This window comes from Anthonomus grandis, chromosome 5 (assembly GCF_022605725.1).
Source record: "Anthonomus grandis grandis chromosome 5, icAntGran1.3, whole genome shotgun sequence".
Lineage (NCBI taxonomy): Eukaryota > Metazoa > Arthropoda > Insecta > Coleoptera > Curculionidae > Anthonomus > Anthonomus grandis.
The window spans coordinates 14912444-14936146 of NC_065550.1; the positions used below are offsets into that span (position 1 = coordinate 14912444).

At 32.3% G+C, this 23703-nt stretch overlaps 1 long non-coding RNA gene across 1 annotated transcript in view; it reads left to right on the forward strand.

Annotated features, from left to right (window-relative positions):
* LOC126736900 (uncharacterized) overlaps positions 1-17264 on the forward strand; it is a 191777-nt gene extending 174513 nt beyond the window's left edge. Inside the window, exon 3 of the long non-coding RNA XR_007660818.1 lies at positions 17052-17264. This is a non-coding gene — a long non-coding RNA (uncharacterized LOC126736900). The remainder of the gene's footprint in view (positions 1-17051) is intronic.
* The last annotated feature ends 6439 nt before the right edge of the window (positions 17265-23703 follow it).

The following is a 23703-nucleotide window of genomic DNA, read 5'->3' on the forward strand; positions in this document are numbered from 1 at the left end:
AACGATTTCATACTACATTAGCAGAAATGATTCGAGCAAATGCAGCTGAAAATCCTACAGAATATCCATTTAATGTACTACCCTACGCGGTAATATGCTATAATAACACAAAAAATAAGACGCACGGTTTTACACCTTACGAACTTATCTTTGGTCATACCTCAAGTAGACCCTCTGAAGCTCTATATAACCAAGAAAAATTAATTTCAAAATACGTCAGAGATCTCAATAGTCGAATGGAATATTATTATAAAATCGCACGTGCCAAAACTAATCATCAAAAAGAAAAAGCTAAAGTTAGATTTGATCAAACCGCCCCTACAACAAGCAAAGAGTATAATGTCGGTGAAAGAGTATATGTTAGGGAATCTCAGATCAAAAATAAATCTGAGAACAAATTTAATGGCCCGTTTGAAATAACCGAAGTTTCCCAAAATTCCGCTATGTTATTAAATCCCCGTACTAAACAAATTTCTAAAGTTAACTTCGATAGACTTAAACCCTATTTTGAATAAGGCTATCTCTGGACGCCTCCGATGGTGAATATTTTAATAATTGAATAAATAAAGTTACTGAAGATGAACATCAACTAGAAAATTTACTAAAAAACCAAATCTCTGTCACTACATCGGTCATAAAATATTTTAATACGACAATACAAACATTGCAAATAGACGAACAAACATTTAATAGAGATCTCAAGGAAATCCATAAGTCAATATTTAATATTAGCAATACTTTTTCATTTTACGAAGCTCAGGTTAAAGTTTTAGATATTTGTGAGTCACTAATGGAAAGTTATTCCTTTTTAGAAAATTCACTTAATGACCTCTTAAACGCCATAGCTTTCGCGAGATTAAAAATGCTGCACAGTTCTATTATCACACCCAAAGACTTAATAAATGCATTGCAAAAAATTTCACAAACATTAAGAAAAAATAATCTTCCTTTACCTACTTACTCATCATCTGTTGCTCAGTATATCGACATAATAGGTCTTGAAGCCTATCAAACTGACACACGAATAGTTTTTATCCTAAAGATACCTCTGGTTGAACCAGAAACTTACACTTTATATCATCTTTATACCACCCCCATTTTTGATAATCGAACAGAATTTCACTACGTAATTCCAACACACCAAAAATATATCGCGCAGAACGATGATTCGATGCTCTACATCTCGTTGTCAAATATGAAAAACTGCAAACCACTAGCCATCCATCAAAAAATCTGTTCCGATGTTCTGCCTTATCCAATAGATAGCGAAGCCATTTGTGAAGCGCAGCTGCTCAAAGGACCAAGTCACCTCCCAAAAACCTGTCAAGTTTCTCTACTTTTGGTACAAGGATATAACGTCAAAAAAATTGATCTAAATCTCTGGCTAATCACAGTTTCCAATCCGTTACCAATAACAATAAAGTGTGAAGGAAAAGAAGTAAAGACGATTATAATCCAAATTAACTCGCTCCTAAAACTCCAACCTTACTGCAATGGTTTCGTAGGCGTCACAAGAATCCAAGCAAAACGGATCATAGATAGAGATCAAAATGTCACCTACAAAAATCACCAAGTCATGGTTCCTTACAAATGCTGTCAAAACATTCCCGAGAAAATAAAGATTCCAGATCTGAAACCGATAAAGCTAAATAACCTAGACATAGAAGACCTTAACATAGTGCAGCATCAACTGGACCAGTATTCAGAAGAATTAGAGAAAATGATGAGAAAACCATTTATCGAGAAACATCAATCTTGGTTCATAATTTCTTTAATGACTCTAATTTCAGTCCTAATTGGTCTTTATGTCCTGATAAAGTGTCGTCGACGCAGGAGACTGTTACCTAGCATTTCCATGAGTCCAACAGATGACGATTTCCCATCACCGTCGAGGCCGCATCCCAAAGTATCTACCAGACTGAAGCTAAGTCGTATCTTAGCAAGAAGAAGACCATCGATCCATCCCGAAGATGACGAAGAAGACAATGAAGAGACTCCATTTTAATATTAAGAATATCAATCTTATTATTTTATTATTTTTTTTTTATTTTGTATTTACCTAGTGTTAGTTAGACTTTATTTTATAATTTAATTTTAAGAAAAACTTAATACACGGTATTAACTTTTTAGTAAAAGAGGGAGTTGTTATATGCGATTATATTGACCTTATGTAACAGGTCACTATCCCACGGTGTCGCAATAGCAACGACCGCCGGAACTTACTCAGCATATTTGGAAATATGGAATTTACCGTGAGATATGCCAATTAAGCAATCAATTTTAAATATAAATAGGATCTTTTCCAATAAAAAGCACAGTAGTATTATAATAAATTTAAGCACGTTACTCTGACCGTTTAATTTTTGAATAAATATAATTTAAAGTAAAAATGTTGTTTTTAAAAATATAAAATAGTTTTTCAAGTTTTAACATATATATATACATAAGGACGACCTAAAACTTTAATTATGCAGCTAACAAAGATCAACTCAATTAAAATGACATTTAGAACAGAAAAGTGTGCCTTTGTGAATATAAAATCGAGTATAGATACTTCCTCGAGCTCATACTTGAGGAAGTATGATAATATTTAAACTCTATAAAAAAAATTTCTGAAAGAACTAAAAATTCTAAAATTAGAAAATGAAAAAGATATCGTCAGGCTGGCTCAAAGTAATAATGGCTAAACATTCCATAAGTTGTAGTTAAAAATAATAATAATAATAATACATCAAGTGTTTATTCGGATAAAATTACTTTATATTGTATTAGGAGTAGCGAAGTATACTAAGTATATCTTCAGTTGTCCGAAAACAGAAGAGTTAAGAGTACAATTTAGGCTAAACCTTTATTAAGACTAGCCGAAAATTAACTTTATGTCATAACTTCTTAACCTAGCAATACCCTAACTGCTTACCCCATCAGATTCTCTAAGTATATAGAATAACTTCCAAGAAGCATAAAACAAATAACAATTAAATCGAATATAAAGAAAACAAGTTTCTATAAATATATACTACTAGAATAAAATAAACCTCAAACAAAAATAGAAAGAAAAGGTAGGAATGAGGATGTGATTATAGTTTTATATTGATAGAAATCATAAAGATAAAATCTACCAGACTGTACAATTTGGGTTTAAGATATTGTATACCACCAACCCAATAACGTTTGCAGTAACAAATTATAACAAAAGTTTTAACAGCAGTGTATGAAAAAGGTCCGTTAAAGATTTCTTTTCGGTGCTTTAGAATAGAAACCTAACTGAAACGCGAAAGGAGATACCCCCACACCTAAATTCAATCTTCTTAAAGAGATATCTAGATGTTTTAGTTTTCAGAATTTCAAAACGTATTTGAGTCTAGTCTTCTAGGATAGGATATGTTATGCCACTTAGTCTTACGTAAAATGGTAATATGTTCGTGCTGACGAATTCCATAAATTATACCCAAACATCAAATTTGCACTGTTTGAATCCGTCCTGCGTTAAAATTATTAAAAGATAGCCTGTAATATTGCAATGATTCAAGTGGCTCAACACCAGAGAATAGCATAATAATATTTTCATATCCTGCTGTAGAAAATGGCGATTGGCATTCCTTAGCTTTTAGTTATATGACCTTGAAACTGCAAATTATTAACAATATTTAAACTCAAATATTTGGCGTAAGTCGAGGCGTAAGTCGACAACAAATTTAAACATTATCGACTTGGATATTCGAGGCTTTTTTAATAATTCTTGGCCAATTTTTTAAATAACTTTATTATCACAAAGAATGAAATTAGACTTTGGAAGGTTGACTTTTAGATGACGTCTGTCGGAGGTTAAGGCAATGCTCTTTAAGCCTCATTGCTTATACCGTATATGATCTTCAGCATAACATCAAATTCATTTAAAAAGAATGAGTCACAAAGTTAAGTATTATCTGTCTAAAGGAGGTAATTCACAGGGGACACAGCTGACATCCACTAAATCCAATATAATGTAAAGCTTGATTATTTTGAGTTTACTAGATGTAAAAACTGTGACTTGCCTCGCCTCGATAATTTGTGATGGTCCATATTTGTAAAAAGTGTTTTGGGTGTTTCTTCTTTCAACCATAATATGGCACACAAGCGATAAGTCGACGCAAAAGTATCGACACGTCTTTATTTTAAAACTTTACTTCGCCACTCTGGTGCTTCTCCTAACTACTAATAATTGTCTTATTCAGTTGGCAGTTTCAGTAGCAGGTTTGCAAGTTTATTGAGATTTGCAAGCCAGATTTTGTCGTGTGTATGCTTTATTCAGTTAGATATAGGTTGGACTTTCTTTTTTTTTATGGAAATAGGCTCTTATTATTTTATCTTATTAAATGAATGTTAAGGCTTGTGAAGTCCTCGAATTTCTTCTCTTCTGGTTTTGTGATTCTTGTTGTGCTCGGTTTGAGATGATGTTTCCGATATGTGGTTAGAATAGTTTGAAGTTCATAGTTCATGAGGCTCTCGAGATCCGTTTTCGTCTCGTAATTATGCCAAATTAGTTAATATCGATATAGAGAAGGTACTAATTAAGTGTGTATTTCGTTTCATTTCGTTCCCGTTTATTAATTCTATGAGGTCTATATTTAAAAACTATGCGTCTTGTGTCAGGCATTCTCTCTATCAATATAGCTATATTTATTTAGTTTAAAGGTCATACAAATATTTTTGAAGCGTTTTTCCACCAATAGGAACCGGCTCCTGGTTAATTCTTCTTTTAAGTAATATATTTAATCGCTTCTTAGGATTTTTCAGCTATTACATCCGAGAGGATTGCTAAGGTAATCATAGTTTCTGTATATTATTCCTCTTCTTTTTCCATCCAGTTGTTTTCGAGTCTGCAGTCGGTGTTTTGTAGCAAGATTGATGACCAGTATGTGGCTATTTGGTATCTATTAGCCAGGTCTTTTTAGGTTCTGTTCATCATTTTCTTTTGGTATTGATTTTAGTATCCTATTTTCTTTTGCGACTGTCTTTTCATTGGCTTTGTACTTTTTTTTGGTACTTTCTTTATCTGCAGTTTCTATATCGCCTTAGCCTCGCTGTATATTTTGTTAATTTCTGGTTGTTTGGAAATCATAATTTTCTTTTATTTTCAAATAATATATTTTATATTTAAACGCTCAGCGCAACATGTAAGCACGACGACGTCATGTCAACACTGTATGCGCAGTAAGAGACTATAAACAAGTGAGTGATTTCACAAGTATTGGATTTTCTGTGACATCAAACAGATGTATAGGCAAATATTGATTTAGCCTCAATATTATGATCAGCACATTCTGTGGAGGTTTAGCCCTACACGACCTTTAGAAGAATATCACTTAGTCACTCTTTTTATGGCAATCGCTCTTCACCTTTTTTATCATTGCGTACTTTGATAGAACTGGCAAACCAGGAACAGTCAATTTTCCAGAAGTAGAAGTATTGCGGAGAGACAATTATATTGATGATTACCACAGAGGCAGTTCTTCTTTGGAATCCACACTTAATCTTCAGACTCTTAGCAAATGGGCTGCTAATCATCCTACTCTCTTGGTAAGTTTACCTCCTGGTGATATCCAAACTTCTACAGCGCTTTTGGCTAAAGGATATTTCATGGGATGCTGAACCTAATCAGGAAATAATAGAAATTTGAAACAGTTTTAAGAGTCAACTTCCTGAGTTGGCATATGTTAAAATTCCCTGTCGACTCATTGCAGATTCAATTTCTAGACTAGAACTACATGCCTTTTGTGATGCAAGCGATTTTGTTTAGTTTCCTTCCGTTTAGTATACTAGGTCTTGTAAATGTCTATTTAATTTATGCTAAATGCCGGGTAAATCCTTTAAAAGTTCAATCTATTCCTAGACTTGAGCTGATGTCAGCTGTATTACTAAGCAAACTATTTAAACTAATAAAGGGTGAATATAGTGAGAGACTCATTTTCGATGAAGTTATCACGTGGTCCGATACTCAAGTAGCTTTAAGATTGCTGTATTCATCTCCTCATAGATGAAAATCCTTCATTGCTAATCGCGTAACACAAGTACAAGAGATTATAACACTATGATCATGACGCTATGTATCCAGCGCTGATAATCCTGCTGATTGTGCGAGTCGTGGTATCTACCCTAATCAATCATTGAAATCAAAAATGTGGTGGTCTGGTCCAGAATTCCTCTATCAGTCTTCTAATTTCTGGCCCATACAAACGCTACCTGATAACCACGATATTTTGGAAGTGTTAGGTGAATATAAACCTCGTCCTTGTGAGAAAAGGACAAAACGGTCAATTATAGCTCTTTACACTGCGGTGAAAACTGAAGATCATGTACTGTAATCTTTCACTTCAACGTTATTTACCAGGGAACAAATTTCAAAGGAGCTGCAATTTTGCGCTCCGAATTAGCCAAGCAATGTACTGAGTCACTTCACTCTAATACACTGGAAAAGGTGGTCTCACGAATACGTGAATACCTTAAAAGAACGTCACATATGGTCTACAGTTAACCCAAATATTACGGAAAATACTTTTTATATCATACGCAACGAGCAAAAGCACCCTTTGCAGTGGGGCTTGGGGCTTGTTACACGAGTATATCCTGGCCAGGATAAAATAGTCCGAGTTGGGGACTTAAAAACGGCAATCATCATTTTCTTTCATTTTTAATGAATATTTTTTGTGTTATAAATTTAATAACATAAATAAATTTTGCGAACCACTCTTTTATTTTTATATTTAAACGTTCAGCGCATCCTGTAAGGCACGACAATGTCACGTCAACGCTTTACGCGCAGAGAGAGAGTACTAAAAGCAATGGCTACTTAAACATACATATAAAATCGTGCTGCCGAATTTTGGGTTTTGAACTTATACACTAAAGTTGCAAATTACAATCAATACAATAAAGTACTGTGTAAAGTACTATGTAAAATTAAAGGTGGTTGTGCTAAATGGACAATATCAGCGACAGAAATCCCTGTTGGATGGAATTGGGAACCACATGTAATTTCCATTTTTTACGTTGAGAGTTTGGTTCTCGTCGTTTTCTAAAATAATAAATATACAGTCCACTTTTTCTATTATTAATTACATTTTAATTATTATTAATTTAATTAAATTATTATTAATTAATTAATTATGAATTAAATTCGCAATTCGGCGACACCGGTGGAAGGTACCTAAGAAGTCTCCGTTTAGTGAGTTTGGTAAATTAGGTACTGATTTTTTCATTAGTTTATAGATGATTTTATTTAGTTGTAGTGGCCTTATGTTTTCGATCAGATTTCTGGTAGAAGTAGTTCTGTTTTAAAAAAAACTGTTTTATCATCCAGACCACCTACAAACGCTTTAAAAAAAATAAGATAGGCCGATGCATGTTATGAAATTTCAATTACCACAAAAAATATAAAAAATATCTCTATATATAATTTAATATCGAGAAAACATCCCTGATAGATTAATTGATTGCCAATTCATTAAATTTTATTTACTCTTCAAACACCGTTACAGTCTATCAGATTACCGATCGATTGACTCATATTTTAGATTAATAAATATGAAGGAGTTTTACTGCTAGCTTTTTTATTAATTGATATTATGCTCGTTATCATTTTATTAAGTTTTACAATTATTGCTGATTAATTGCAGCAATATAATGAAATATATTATAAAATATAATAAAATATATTTTATAATGAAATTTAAATAAAAATTACCAGGTCTAAAACTGTGTCTTATAACAATGATCGAATGAGTCAGCAGTGAAATTTTTTTTACATAGAATATTATTATAAATATAAAATATTTAATTTAGCTGTAGTTACGTTATATGTATCTGTTTTTTTCTTGGTGCGTAACTCTTGCATATTTTGTTTTTTTATTATTTTTAGTAATATAGATTATGTATTCTTTTAGCTTGTCTAGGTTAAGCAGATGGATGCATAGTAAGTAATAATATCGTTAATCTTAAATATTATCCGAAAATATTGCCTTAATAATCTACTAGTTGAATTGTATACTTTCTAAAATATACTCCTGCACTGCAGAAATCTGAATATATTTGCCTTTTATTTGCATTTACAGTTTTTATATTTCACTTATAAATATTTTTACAAATAAAAAAAACATTATTTATTTATATAGGGTGCCCTCGATTAAGTCGACACTATTGGTATCTTTGTTGATATTTAAGATACAGTATCTATTATATATATTAGCAAACTAGTAGAATTTTTTTGTTGATTAAAATGGTGAAAATAGAAAAAAAAATGGTCACAACATCGCGTTATCGAGAAAATGTGAAAAATGTACTTTCATATCTCCTTCCAGTCAAAGTGCTATGATAAAACACAGGTCCTATCATTTGGCTTTCTACTAAGCCGCACGAAACACTTATACTAAAATGATTTTTTCAGGGTTTCTGGAATCAGTAAGGAAAATATTTTTTTGAGACCAATAGGATAAATTTTTAAGGTTAAACATCCCTTTGTTTTAAAACATAGCTTCGTTGCTAAAAGTTAAAAATATGCTTAACGTATCCAGTTGCAAAAAGCAAATCTTCTTTCGTTATCGCCAAGCAACAATGTTTGTACTGGTCGATACTTATATGGCACAAATGTGTGTTCCTTTAAGACCCGCCATATTGTTACGAAGCCCACACAGTAAGCTCTTGCTAAATCTCTAGTTGAGTGTTCCATATAAGCTTTAAAATATGCCAAAATCGAAATTTTAACATCCTCGCTTACTATAAATTGGCTCCTTCTTCTAGTTCTTTTAAACTCGTTTTCGCTTTTAAATTTTTTGTAGAGAATTAAAAAATATCTTCGGTTCGTAAGCAAGTTACGAATTAGGAATCTCTGGCGGTACTCTTTTAGCGCTGTGACAGTATTTTTTCGGCGTACAACATAATATACTAACATATCACATTTTTCGATATGCGTAAAAGGCATTTTAATCATTTGGATTTTACAAATATCAAAAACTTTGCTATCCTGTAACTGTCAGTATTTATTTATTTCATTAAATTTCTATGGCTACTGTCATTTTAATATTCAAACAATGATTTATTTTAATTGCGTCAGTTGACGCTGTAATTGGAAAGTCAAATGGAATAATAACAGCACGTATTCAGCATAATAGCTTCTAGATTATTTCTTTATGGAAGACATAAACACTTGTGGAAGTGTCAAGATTAAACAACTATACAAAATTACAAATTACTTACTCATAAAAGGATGACATATATTCTGAAAATTAATTCTCTAAATTAACCTTCTTCCTGTATATCTAAATTAACATGTTTTGTTTAAAGGAAGTTATTAAGGGTGTTGTCGTTTTGAAATTAAAGCACTCTAGAACATGTATACAGGATGCCGAATATTAGGACTCTAAGCATGAGGATCTCGGTATCTGTTGGAGCTACAGCTTAGATTAAATTGGCGAAAAGTTGCATTCTTTAAAGCGTTTTGACATATCGTTGAAAATATTCACGGCCTGCCGAAATATTTCGGAAAAACGAAAACTTGACAATATAGATTTTATTTTGTTCTGACTTGGTTTTAATACACATCAAAAAACTATTTTTTTATTGGCAATTTTAGAGTACTGCAAAATTTTTAGATTTTTTATCCAAATTTTTCTTCTCAAAAAACCATTATTAACTTTATTTTTTCATATAACCGGATGTGCGCTTATTCTATTTCAATTTTTTCTAAGTAGCGTACAAGATATTGTTTGGCTATTGTATCTGCGGCTACGAAAGGAATACCGATAAATATTTTTATCATCGCCAAGAGGTCATTCACAAATTTAGATGGAGGCATCTAGGATTAAACCCGAATATAATTGGAAGAAAACTATATCTAGCGCTACGGACCACAGTACTTTTTCCAGTAAAGAGAATAAGAGAAATCTTAAATAGGATCAATTTATACGGTCAATAGCAACATCTTCTATTGAATAGCAATACCACGAAGAACGTTCTAGCTAAAAAGGGAAAGGCAGTGATAGCAAGTATGAGACAAGGACGGAAATAGAGTCGAGTATTTTCTACGTATGTCGGGAGCAAGAATATTTGAATATATAAGCGGGATCGTGAGGCAGAGCAAGGCACTTCAGTTCAATGAGACGACGAGACAACGAATACAATTCAATTCAGTTTGGAGTTTAATACTAGCGAATATTTCATGCGCCATAGTGTCTTATAGTTTAGTTGCGGCGACACGAGATTTAATTCACATTTACTGCGCAACAATTGGAGACTGGAAATATAACTCTGTCAAATGGATATCTAGCATATGTTTATTATTGCTCTACAAACAATAGCCAAATATTCAGCAGTTTTAGAACCAGTAGTTAGCGCACTGCAAGCTTAATCGATCGACATGATCTCGGTGGGGGAACACATCAAACATATCAAGAATGACCGCGAGTTTCCTGATAGAATAAGTAATAAAATGCTTCAAAAAGCGCGAATGCCTGATAATACCATACATTGATTCACTTAGTTCATCATTGAATATTCGATTCTCCCAAGAAAATACTCAGGTGTTTGCTTTAAGTAAGCTACATCCCTTGTATTTAACCAAGACCAAAAGCAGCATTACAGACTTACACAAGAACACAGAATCATTCTAACAATTTTATATCTTGGATATCACCGGAGAACTGAACCTTTGGCATAATTTATGGGTAAAGAAGGCTTTATCAGATGATCAATTACATAGGACATAGCAGTAGTTGATCTGTTCAACGAAGCCAACATTTTTTACCCTGCTGTCAGAAAGGCATTGATTATTTTAAGCACTATCCCATGCACCACGGCGACCGTAGGACGGTCCTTCAGTACGCTGCGAAAAGTTAAAACGTGGCTTAGAGCCACGTTTTGTGTGAATTAAACTAATTAATAAAAGTCAATTTTCATGATGTTTTGTTTTAATATACCCGACTGACCATCTTCTCGAAACAGGTATGAGCTGCCTCCCCCTAGCTGAAATCCTGGGTACGCCCTTGCAGAAAGATTAAATTACATTAATTCCGTAAATGGATTCCGTGTTCCGTAAATAAACAAATCACAAAAATAGTCCGTAAGCATAAATGCGCCTTCGAAAGTCGAGATTTAGTTCTAAGAAATCTTCTCTGTCTCCGCCCCGCTCACCACATTGTCGCCTCTCTTCACGTAGGTGTACACGTTTAGTTACGTCTCGGTTGTTAATTTGTTAGTCAAGAAACCGTTTTTTTAATTAGATGAATAAATCAGTTTGTAAAATAATAAAATAGTTAAAATTAAAATATGTAACGTTAAGTCTAATAAGTTGGGTTGTTTGTGTAAGAAAAACCAATAAAAATAATAAAAAGTGAAATTTGGGCTTTTATTGGGGCCTTAAATGATATAAGATGTAAATGCGAGAAATAGCAAATAAAACCAGTGCAATTTTAATTAAATCTTGCACATTTTTTGGTGACCCCGCCGTGAATAAGACAAAGTTCAGAAAATACATCAGTACCAAGGGCTTTCAAAATAGAAAAGATTCCAGGGTCGATTTCAAGTTTTGGTAATAGCGTCGATTCAGTGTCACGGTACCCGGTAGCAGTTGTTCATCCAGCCGTCACTACGGAGTGTTTATTAATAGAGTTAGGCATGTCGGTAGCGGCCCAGTAAGTTTTTGAATGAATATGTAATATAATAGGGCGAAACTTTTAGTTAGGACTGTTGTTGACTCTAATAATAATGGTATAAATGGTATTTTTTTGGCATTATATTATTTTATAATAAATAAATTGTCTAGTATTGACAGTAGTAACACAAAAATAAATAGAAATAATATTTAAATAAATAATAACGACAATATATTAATAATTAAAATTAAAATAAATGATTGGAATAAAAAATCAAGTAATAAATATGTAATAATGGCTTCTAATAAAGAACGAAAAGAATTATTAAAAAATTAAAAAGTGATAGGAAACAAGTTTGTGCACAATTGGATAACTGAGCACCAGCGAATAACTAAGTAAAAAAATTGCATTTGTGCCTTAATTGTTTTAAACAAAATCATGTAAGTACAAGATGTACAGGGTGACCAGATAATAATGCAAAGTGCTGTATTTTGGAAACTATTCGTCGTAGAGACTTGCAGTAAAAAACTTTATGACTAAACAATACCGTGGAAAATCTTTTCAGATTTCCAAGATGGTCGCCAGCGAGCGTAACCGCCATATTAAACTTTTTAAGTGATTTTTCACTGAAATTTACCCAGTAAATGTTACGAAAAAATATATGCTTTTTAAAGCTCTACTTTACTCGAGTAATTTTTGTTTAACTTTGTGACGTATCTGTTAAAAAAAAGTGGTGGGGATAATTCAATGTTTTTTTAAATAAATAGCTGTAACTCCTAAACGGCTGAACGGATTTTAACAAACTTGTAATGCCGCTAGAGCGCGTTTTTTGATCTAATAACAGAAAATTGAAAAATTCTCTAAAAAATTAAATGCAATAGTATGACTTTTTTGCATAGAAATGTAGTAAAATGATAGCTAAATAGGCCAGTGAACCCCGTATCTCGATATCTTATTCGTAGCCTGAAATATTGAAGAAAAAATATTTAGTTATTTAATTATAATAAGATGCTATTACACCGATATTTATTGTTATTTATTTGTCTTTTTTCAAGTTTCAATGATAAAATGTCTTAATTTAATAATTTTTAAATATTCTTTGTTCAAAAAGTTAAAAAAAAGTATAGGCATAATAACAAAAATTACCGATTTTGAAATAAAACTAATGCCTTCTTAAATGCTCGAACTGTCTTCCATCAAACTTAATGCATTGTTAGAGCCGCTTATGCGTGGACATTATAGCAGCTTCAATTTCTGCTCTTGACGGGCTGTAATGGCTATTCATATTTTCATGTCGTCTCTAGTTGTTGGTTGAATTTGGTAAACAATATCTTTCAATCGACCCCGTAGGTATAAGTTCAATCAGGTGAGGTCTGGGGATCGGGGAGGCCAAGGAAATAGACTTCCTCGCGCAATCCACCTCTGTTGAAATCTTAAATCTACATGTTCTCGCACATTTCTTGAGAAATGTGCTGGGCAACCGTCTAGTTGCAAAAACATATTTTATCGTAATTGCAGGGGTATATCTTCTAATAAAAGAGGCAATTGGTTCACCAGAAAATCAAGAAATACGAAATCATGAAATACACCATTTAGTGGTTGATCAAAGAAATGCCACAGCACACTGAGACTCCAATGGACTTGATGTTGGACCTCCCGCAACCAGCGAGGATTGTTGTCACACCAATAATGCATATTATGCAAATTAATGTTTCCATCACTCCTATAAGTGGCCTCATCTGTCCAAAGAATTTCGGATAAAAATTCTCTATTTTCCCTAATGCTGCCCAACATCCAATGACAATAATCTAACTATTGGTCACTGTGATTCAAGGCTTGTAATGTAAAACCATATGATATGGGCTCAGTCTAAAAATTAAAAAATAAAATTTTGAAATATGTAAAGTAGTATTTTTTGTGACATAAAAATTTACTTGTAATTACATTTACATGACTTTTTATTCCCGATAACGGGTAATTTTTGTTTTTTGAGTTTTATTTGTTGAACGTATATATTTGTTGTAATGTTCTGTATCTGATGATGGCTGTTTACACAGCCGAAATGCATAGTACATTTAACTAAATGATCTACATGCATTTTTCTTGCAGATAAAGACTTCCCCATTTTGTAATCTTTAATTTAGTAATATCCAGGCATGCAATAAATTGGAGTTCTATAAGAAATGAGATACATGATTTTTGTGACTCTTCCGAGAAAGCATATGGTGCTTGTTTAGTTTTGAGACCTATACCTTCAAATAATAAAGTAACTACTCATATGTGGCGGGCTCCTGTGGAGCATTGCTACTTTCTCGTTTAATAATAAAAACGGTACATGCTTTAAGAATGCAAATAGATGTTAAATGCTGGTCGGATTCGACAATTGTTCTTGCATGGTTATCCTCTGTTCCAGCTAAATGGAATAAATTTGTGAGCCACAGATTCTCTGAAATTCAAAGAAATAAATTAATAAGCACTTGGAATTATATTTCCAGTGAAGAAAATTCTCCTGATATAATTGTAGCATTGTAAATAATTTAATAAATTCCAGGTTATAGGGGCAAGGACCTAACTGCTTAACATTACATCTATGTAGATAATGAGTGAACTCAATGAAATGCATAACTTATGACAAAAGATTGGCATTTTCATTTGTGGAGAAACGTCTTCGCGCCCTTCCCAACTCGCTATACTACAGCCACTCCACTTTAAGAATGGACTTCTACTTACAAAAAAAACTAACTGCTTAAGACTAGATTTTTCATATTGGCCAACTGTTTATAGCGTGGAGAATTTTGTACAAGACTTACCGGATACGAAAAGTCCAAGTAGTTACACTGTTCTAGGGAAAGATTTCAGTTATTAAATAAATATTTAAGTTTTTTAAGACTTAAACGATTAACAGCTCTATGTCTAAGATTTTATAATAATTTAAAATTAAAACCAGAAAATATAATAAATGGGAATTTAACTTTAGATGACTTAAATAAAGCATTACTAATACTTTATAAAATACCTGTCACCTGTCATATGAATTTTCAGATGAAATAAAGGTATTGCAAAAGAGCTTCTCGATCAAGCAAACTAATCTCTTCATATCCCTTTTTGGATAAACAGTCTGTTTTGCGTGTTGGTGACCGTATTAGTAAGGCTGCAATTTTTTATGATAGAAAATTTCCTATTATATTGCATAATTAAAATTTTAGTAAACTTATAATTCATTATGAACATAAGAGAAATTTGCATATGGGTGCATAAAATTTACTTGCAAATTTAAGACATAATTTTTATGGATTTTAGGGGGTATTACTATAATCAAAAGTGTACGAATACATTCACAATTGTCTAATGTGTTTTATGGTAAATCCATACAATATGACTGCTTTAATGGGTGAATTGCCTGGGCAAAGAATATCGCCTACTAGAGCTTTTTATAACTGTGGAGTGGACTATGCGAGTCCTTTTAATATTAAAACATGAACTTTACGAAATAGCAAAATTTTAAAGGCATATTTGTGTATTTTTGTTTGCTTTGTAACTCAGGCTGTACATTTAGAGGTTGTTTCTGACATATGAAATAATTCTTTTTTAAATGCACTGAAGAGGTTTATTAGCCGTCGTGGTACAAATTTTTTTGGGCGCAAATCATAAGCTGATGAGATTTTTAAATTAAAAGTAGTAGATTCAATAATAAAATAATTAATAATTGATTGCGAGATAATACATATACAACATATTAATTAAAAATTTATACCTCCTAGATCTCCACACTTCGATGGTTTGTGGGAGACAAGCGTAAAACAAGTAAAATATCATTTAAAACGAATTCTTGGTAATGCTGCTTTAACTTTTGAACAGTTAACAACAGTTTTTACACAAATTAAAGCTTGTCTAAATTCTCAACCTTTTAGTGCATTGTCAAATGACCCAAATGACCTATTACCATTAAGTCCAGGATAATTTTTAATAGGAAATTCTTTGGTGGCTTTGCCTGAGCCGGAGGTGCGCGATGTAACTGTAAATAGACTAAATAGGTACCAGCATCTGAAGCAAAACTTTTGGAATAGGTGGCAAAGAGAATCCCCTAGTGAGTTAATAAGGCGTTCTAAGTGGCGATATTCTAGTGATCCGTTGATTAAAATAGGAGACCTTGTGTTAATGCAAAGAAGAAAATTTACCTCCACTAAAATGGTCTTTAGGGCGTATATTAAAGTTGTATCCTGGTAGCTATAACGTCACACGTGTTATATTAGTTAAAACCAATCATGGTGAATTTAAACGCGCCATTGCAAAATTGTGTGTTTTGCCCTTGGCTTAATAGTTAAGAATAGTTTAGTTAAAAGCTAGAACACCTAGTAGTAAGTAGAGTTTACTATTAAATTTAATTGTTCAAGGCTAAATCTTTTTTTTTCCAATGGAATTCGCTATATGAAATCTTCTCTGCCCTGGCTCTCCACATTATCCCTTCCCTACATGAATGTGTAAACGTTTAGTTACGTCTTGGTTGTTAACTTGTTAGTCAAGAAGCCATTTTTTAATTAGATTAATAAGTCAATTTGTAAAATAATAAAATAGTAAAAATTAAAATACGTAACTTTAAGTGTAATAAGTTTTGTTGTTTGTGTAAGTTAGAAAAACCAATAAAAATAATAAAAAGTGACATTTGGCGTTTTATTGGGGCCTTAAATGAAATAAGATGTAAATGCGAGAAATAGCAAATAGAACCAGTGTAATTTCAATTAAATATTGCACAAATTTAGAGTCCAGTGTTATACAATTACAAAAAATATAGAAGAAAATGGAGATTGTAACGTGATCTATAAAGTAATTTATGTAATTTGTGATATTTTCTTACTACTGAATATAATTTAATGTCTGGATATAATAAAGTTTACATTTTTCAAAAAATCTGCATTGGTTAAACTGGTGATGCTACTCGAAAACGGTGTATTAATGCGATAAGATGTAATCGCACCTAATTGGTTGCTATGTTCGTTGCCCTTTAGATATTTGACTTACGATTAGACATAGATAATCATAGACTCGCGTGCATCCACATGGAATTTATTTGTGTTTAAAAGTATTGACTAATATTGAAGTAATCAGTGACGAGGGTTTCCTTTTTATTCAATATTCTTTAAAGTTGTAGGTTTAGTATTCTATGATCATGATTATAAAATTGCGCACGCCTTTGGATATTTTATGAATTAAATCATTGCAACTCTCTTACCGATTCCCCAAAACCTAGGTCCAACCTATTTAACTTACTATGCTTTATAATAGTTTGTGTTATTTTTTTTATATTTGAAGTATACTATTATATTATTCCAATTACTTAAATTAGTTATATTATTTAAACAACTTGACAATGCATTAGTTAAGCAAATCAACTAGCCAGTCATATACTAAATTAGTGTTTATTTCCAGGGACCTAACCCGCCATCAGCCATGCCGTGACAGCATCATGCCATGAACTTTTGGCAATACATGGAGATCGTCATAACGTTGTTTGTCGGTGGGTGCATCGTTGGTTCGTTACTCTTTTGCTACTGCTGCGTCTTCAGACAGCTATGTTGCCCCCCACGCCGCAGGAAACAACCCCAAGACGACGACAAACCGAGTCCAGAATCAATATCTTTAAAATACATGACCCATTTTAGTAGTCAGCCTACTGACACTAGTCAAGTATAGCTAGTAAAAATGTGATATTGTTACTAAAGTGCATAAAATAGATGTAAATTAGGAGGAATTGAGAAGTACGAAAAACGAACTTGCGATTATTATTTTTTGGAACATATATAGTTCTGTTTAGAAATTAATAGTGAGGTAGTTCCTGTAAAAATCGACCAGCTAGTCGAATTTTTAGGTTAAGATGTCAATTTTTTATAACCCGTTTCGTTTTTATTTAGATGTTTCGAAAAATATTACTTTTTTACTTAATTTTATAATATGAGAGCATATTTAAAACTCCTTTTAGAAAAACTCTTCATTTTTCTTATCTCTTTAACTTTAAAAGCGAATTTTATTTACGGGTTTGGAAAAACATTTTAGTTGGTTGTATTAATTTTACAACCTTATTTGAATAAAGTTCTAAATGTTAATGGCATTATAGTTTATTAATCAGAAAATAAAAAAACTCATGTATATCTTACTTATTACCTTTACCGGTTTATATACATTATAAAGTTTTTGTTGGGTGCCGAAATACCCATGGATTAATATCAAATGGAAAAACTATAGCCAAGTTAGTCAGTCAGTTAGTTAAAGATAGATAACGAAAGATCTTCTGGCTGATGAGAAAGGAAATGTATTTTTGCCTAGTATAACACTGCATGTAACATAACTTATGATCGACTGCATCGCACATTCTCACCAATCATCTCTCAGAAAGTCGATCCCGTCTACGTTTAGTTTGTCTACGTTCAGTCGAACTCTAGTTAGTAGAGGAAGAGTAAAATAAATACTATCGTTCTCTTTTTAATTTGTGACTTCGAAGTTGTAAACTCGGCACTAGTGTCATTTTGTTTACTGCTTAAGCTACAAAGGTGGTTGAATAGAAAAACTGTGCAAACTTTTCCACTCATCATAAAAATGTAAAAGCAAAATAAAAAATAATAGAAAATTTGTGTTCTCTAAAATTTCCAAAAAAGTTTTTTTTAATAAAAACTCTATAAGATATATTTTTATATGATATTCATTTGTGTTTATAAAGTGTTTCCTGATAGTTTCATAGTATAAATTCCTTTTCTGTTTCATCAGCTTGTTCTGTTTTTTATTACATGTAAAAATTAGTATTTTTATTTTACAGGGAAAAGTTTTAACTAATTATTCAATAAAGGTAAAAAGTAAAAATAAAAAAAATATTATTATTATTTAAACTCCATGCTATGTAAAGACACGAAGCACATAAAAATTTTTTTGGTTTATTACCCAGTAGACGTATAATGTCTCGTATAATATCTAAAGTAATTTTTTAATTTTAATATTTTAATCAAGAACAGTGCATCTGACAAGAAAAAAAATTTATGGATTCCATTAATTTTAAAATAAATGTATCTGGTCAGATCTCTGAATTTACTTTTTGTTAATCCACAAATATTTCCATACCGCATCGAATTTTTAGGAAATTGTTCCTGCAGTAAACCGATTTTTATTTTTTAGCGAATGCCCAAAAAAAACTGGAGATTAAATTCGTTAAAAAATTAATGAGGATTTTAAAAATAATTTGAATTAATTCTTATTGCGTAGTATTGTCTTCTCCAAAATTTAATGCAAAATCTGTGTGGACGCCACTATAAAAAAATTATTTTTTTAAAGTCTTACCACACACAAGTTTAGAAGGAAGAAAAGACGTTTAGGACATACATTCATAACACTTTTTTTTTCTTAAAATGAAGCCAAGGATTATAGGTTAGCATGTTTTTTAGGAATTTGGATAATTTACGAACCATATAGGAGTAGCTTCTAAAAATAATATAAAGCATTGTAGATTTTAATGTACATTCTATTTTGTAAAACAAATATTTAAAAGTTCATAGGAATAATGTCAAAACTACTCAAGATTTTTAAGCTCTAAAGGTTACCCCACGCTTCCTCAGCCTCCACCTCATCCCGTAAATGCCCATTGGCATTGATACCGGCTCTCGGTGGCTATGGGAAAATGGCTTACCCCGTGCCGTGTTTTTATTATTATTTTGTTGATGTCGAGTGATGTTTGAAAACGTTTTGAAGATATATGTCCACTTTTAAAACACGTAAATGAGCATTTGTAGCCTATAAGCCGAACTCAGACGAGTGATTTACGTGCCTGATATTGCCTTATTTTATTTAACAACCGTGGAATTTTTATGACTCACGTTTATGACCTCAGTATTTAATGCTAGTAACGCTACCAAAATGTCAAGCGCTAACCTGAATTTCTATAGGTCTCTTCGTATAACATCAGAATACATAATGATAGCAGCGACGATTCAACGAGATTCAATAGGTAGATCCTTTTGTCAGACAACCAGACCAAGCCAGATTAATAAACAGAAACGCGTATAGAGAAGTATCACCTTTAGTTTTTCTGCTCTCTGAGTCCGTGCAAAATTTGCTTGGATGGATTTTTATGCCGCTATATCGATGTTAATCAGCAAAATTAACGTTAAGTTGAATAAGGTGACTAGTAGCTTAATAGCGGACCTTATTCCTTGTTGCGGGAATCTTTACCTTTTTAAGATATAGCGAGGCTCTAGGGTCGTTAGTTCTTGTAGCCGGGCTTAGGGGTGGCCACTTAGAGGTGGTTGATTTTAAAATATTTATTGTAGCGAGATGTGGTCTATTTTGAGGACTTAGGACCGGAGGTAGCAGAGCTTTTCCTCCTACTTCTAGAATAGGCGACGATGAAGCCATGGTCATTTTCCTTGGAAGGAGCAGTGACAGTAACAGCCGTAGTAATAATATATGGTATTGGTATCCTTAAAAATTAAACTTTTCTCAATATTTCTTCAACATCAAAAATAAAAATATCACTATTTTTCATATGCTTGTTGGTCAGCATGCAAGTTGGACGCCTGGTAGAATAGCTTGATGTTCTTTGACCGTAGTGCATATGGATCTATTGTGATCCAGATATATACAACTTTATCTCATGAATATAGTACTACGGCAGCTAATAGTAAATCACTCTGAATAAGGTTAACAATAATGATAACAATAAAGAAAACAACAATACATATTATTCACCTTTCAAGATTTATTTAAAGCCTTAATACATTACACTATTGACGAAGAGGAAATCTTATGATACTCACTTAATAGGATAAGTTTTACTTTAATTTACGAATTTCAAGATTTGTTTCAGGATATGACAATTTATTAGGATTTAGCAAAGGAATAATTCAAGAAGCTCATGGTGAAAAAAATTGATGTTTCATTTGAAAAACCGGTGAATTTGATGTTTTCCAAGATGGTGGCAAAGGATATACTGGTGAAATCATTAGCCATGTCAGCAGATCATATCAGAGTATGAACGCGCAGGATTTGAAAGATACACAGCCAGACATTTTTGTCGTTTTTTTCATTAAAAACAATTAAAATAGCTGGGTTTAGTATGATGTAGCAAGAGTAAAGCATTTAACGTTATTAAAAATAAACACAAAAATGAGGATCTTGTAGATTTTTTTTTGCTATGTAAGTCCGAGCAAGTACCAAAGTTTGCTTTAGGAACACATTTTTATTTGGATTCAGTAAAGGAGCATTTCTGGAGAAGCTCATGGGAAAAATTGATATTTCATTTGAAAAAAATGGTCGTAAAGCTTCTGTTCTGACAAAACTATTGTTATTTATTCGTTCACGAATATAGTATTCAAATTTTTGAACATTGCAGATCTATAGATTGTCCATTTTTTTATTTTGATATACATCCTGACATTTCGAAAACTTAAAATGGCTATACCTAAGGAATCAAAAAAAAATCCCTGAAAACTATTTCTATCAAAGAAAGAGAATGTAAGATTTCCTAATTTTAATTTTTTTATAATACCATTTATTCTAAATCAAGAAATACGTTCTCGCTTGTCAGTGATTTATCAGCTAGAATGAAAGAAAATATCAAATAGCCATAATAATCGGGATTTGTTTATGTTTATTTTAACTGGCGACTGAAGAGAGGATGTAAGACCTGAATAGGTATTAAAAATCTAGTTTTGTGACGGGTCATGCCGAGTTTAGTTCTTTTAATAAGTAAACGTTTTCTGTTGTAATAGAATGCTCGCCGATGGTATGATAGTGCTAATGTAGCTAGTTCGGGTTGGGAAGACATTAAGAAACAACTGGAAATTAATTTTCCAAGAACTATAATATTTGGTAAATTATTAAAAGAAGCCGCGAATTTTTCTCCTTTGCCAAACCAAAATTTAGGAGATTATTGTTTTGAAAAAATTTCAAAATTAAATAAACTTCGTTTGTCCATTCCTAGTTTGTTCCAGATTGATAGTGTTATAGAAAGTATCACTGACAAAAATGTAGCTTTAGCGGCTACAGCTGCTAATTTCCAGTCTATTGGGGAACTAGCCAGTTATTTAAGTAGTGTAGGAAATGTTAACTCCTAAAATAATAGTTTTAGTGTGGTAAAATCTAATTTTCCGCCAATTAAAAATGCTTTTGAACTACGCCCGTACGCCAACTTCTTATGAAAATAAGGTTAAGGAGCGCAAACGTAAAAAAAGGTGGAAGTAGTGGCGGCCACTGTCACAGCTTTAATATTAGATAATTGTCAGCTAAGTTAAGACTTACTACTAGGTGCCTATTTCATAAATTAAGAACATATCGTACTTAGCAAAACTAGAAAAACTGTAAGTCTCAATTTGTTAAAACCACTTTGTACGGCTGCCTTAAATGGTTTTGATGTAAACCAAATAACTGTTAATACGATAGATGCCATATCCCTGGATATGTTCAAAGTGGGCAAGAAAGTGAAAAAAGTAGAAAAATGAATGCTGGTAACCTTAATGAATAGTTATCGTGATTGTGTTTCATTTTCTTTAAGAGACCTTGGTAAAACATCTGCCACAAAAATGACATTAAAATTAAAATGTGAAGAACCAGTAGTTTATAATCCTTACCGGATGTTCGTTTACGAGAGATAACTTATGGATGAGACTTTTATTGAAATAACAGCTTTTATAACGCCAGAAGGGTATTATGAATTCCTAAGAATGCCTTTCGGTTTAGCGAATTGTCCTGCAGTTTTCCAGCGGTTAGTTAATAACGCCTAAGGAGATTTGAAAAATACTATAGCTTTTCCATATATAGATGACATAATAATTCCAAATAAAATCATCGAACAGAGCTTAGAAAGTTTAAAACTGGTACTTTGCGCTTTACGCAAAAATAATTTAACGTTAAAGTTAAATAAATGTGAATTTTTTAAAACATCTATTGATTATTTGGGCAGAGAATTAGGTAAAGAATGTATATTCAGGCAGTAAAAAGATAGCTGCTTTAGTACATATGCCTTCACCTAAGAATGTAAAAGAAGTAAGGCAATTTTTATGCCTGGCAGGGTATTTCCGGAAATTTGTACAAAACTTTGCATCCAGTTGAACCATTAACGCGTCTTACACACAGAGAAATCCGATGTTCCTGGACTAATGAACAAGAAGCAGCCGTATTAATTCTACAAGCTGTAAATATTATTGAAAAAAACATTTGTCATCTAGATCCGCCTCATCCATATTTGATCAAACTTTACCTACTGAGTTGCACACTAATGCCAGTGCTATGGGCGTTAGAGGAATCCTAATGCAGGAGTAGCTAAGAATAAAAAGGTTGTGGGTTATTTCAGTAAACAAACAACTGGTGACCAGAAGTGATATCACTGCTACGAATTGGAGACATTAGCCGTAGTATCGTCTTTAAATTTTTTTTACTTAGTAGAAATCCAATTTAAAATAGAAACAGACTGTAATGCATTACGAATAATATTTTCAAAAAAAAATTTGATTCCTCGAGTTGGCCGGTGGTGGTTAGAGACTATAATTTACAGATAAAATATCGCTCAGGTAAAAATATGCTACATGTGGATGCATTAAGTCACCTGTATGTTGGAAAATAAAGAAGAAGAAATTAATGCAGTAGATTTGACTAAATCTGATTGGATTTTAGTGGCGCAAATGCAGGATGAGAAGATACAACAGATAAAAAGAATCTTAGATAAAACAGAAAAAAAATCGAATTTTAAGCAGTATAGGGAGGAATATAGTCTGCGAGGCGGTAAAGTATATAGGAAGTTGGTGAACGGAAAATTAGCATGGGTGGTGCCTAAAGATACCAGATGGCAAATATGTAAACTAGGGACACCTTGCCTTGGAAAAGACTTTAGAAAGGATGTTAGAGAATTACTGGTTCTCAAAAATGAGGAAGTTTACCTCTAAATATATTAAAGATTGTCTCAATTGCCTTTATTATAAACATCAAACTGGGAAAAGACAAGGTAAACTACATCCCATCGAAAAAACTCCAATTCCATTTCACACACTACATTTAGATCATTTAGGCCCATTTGTTTGTAGCACAACGATAAATTAATATATTT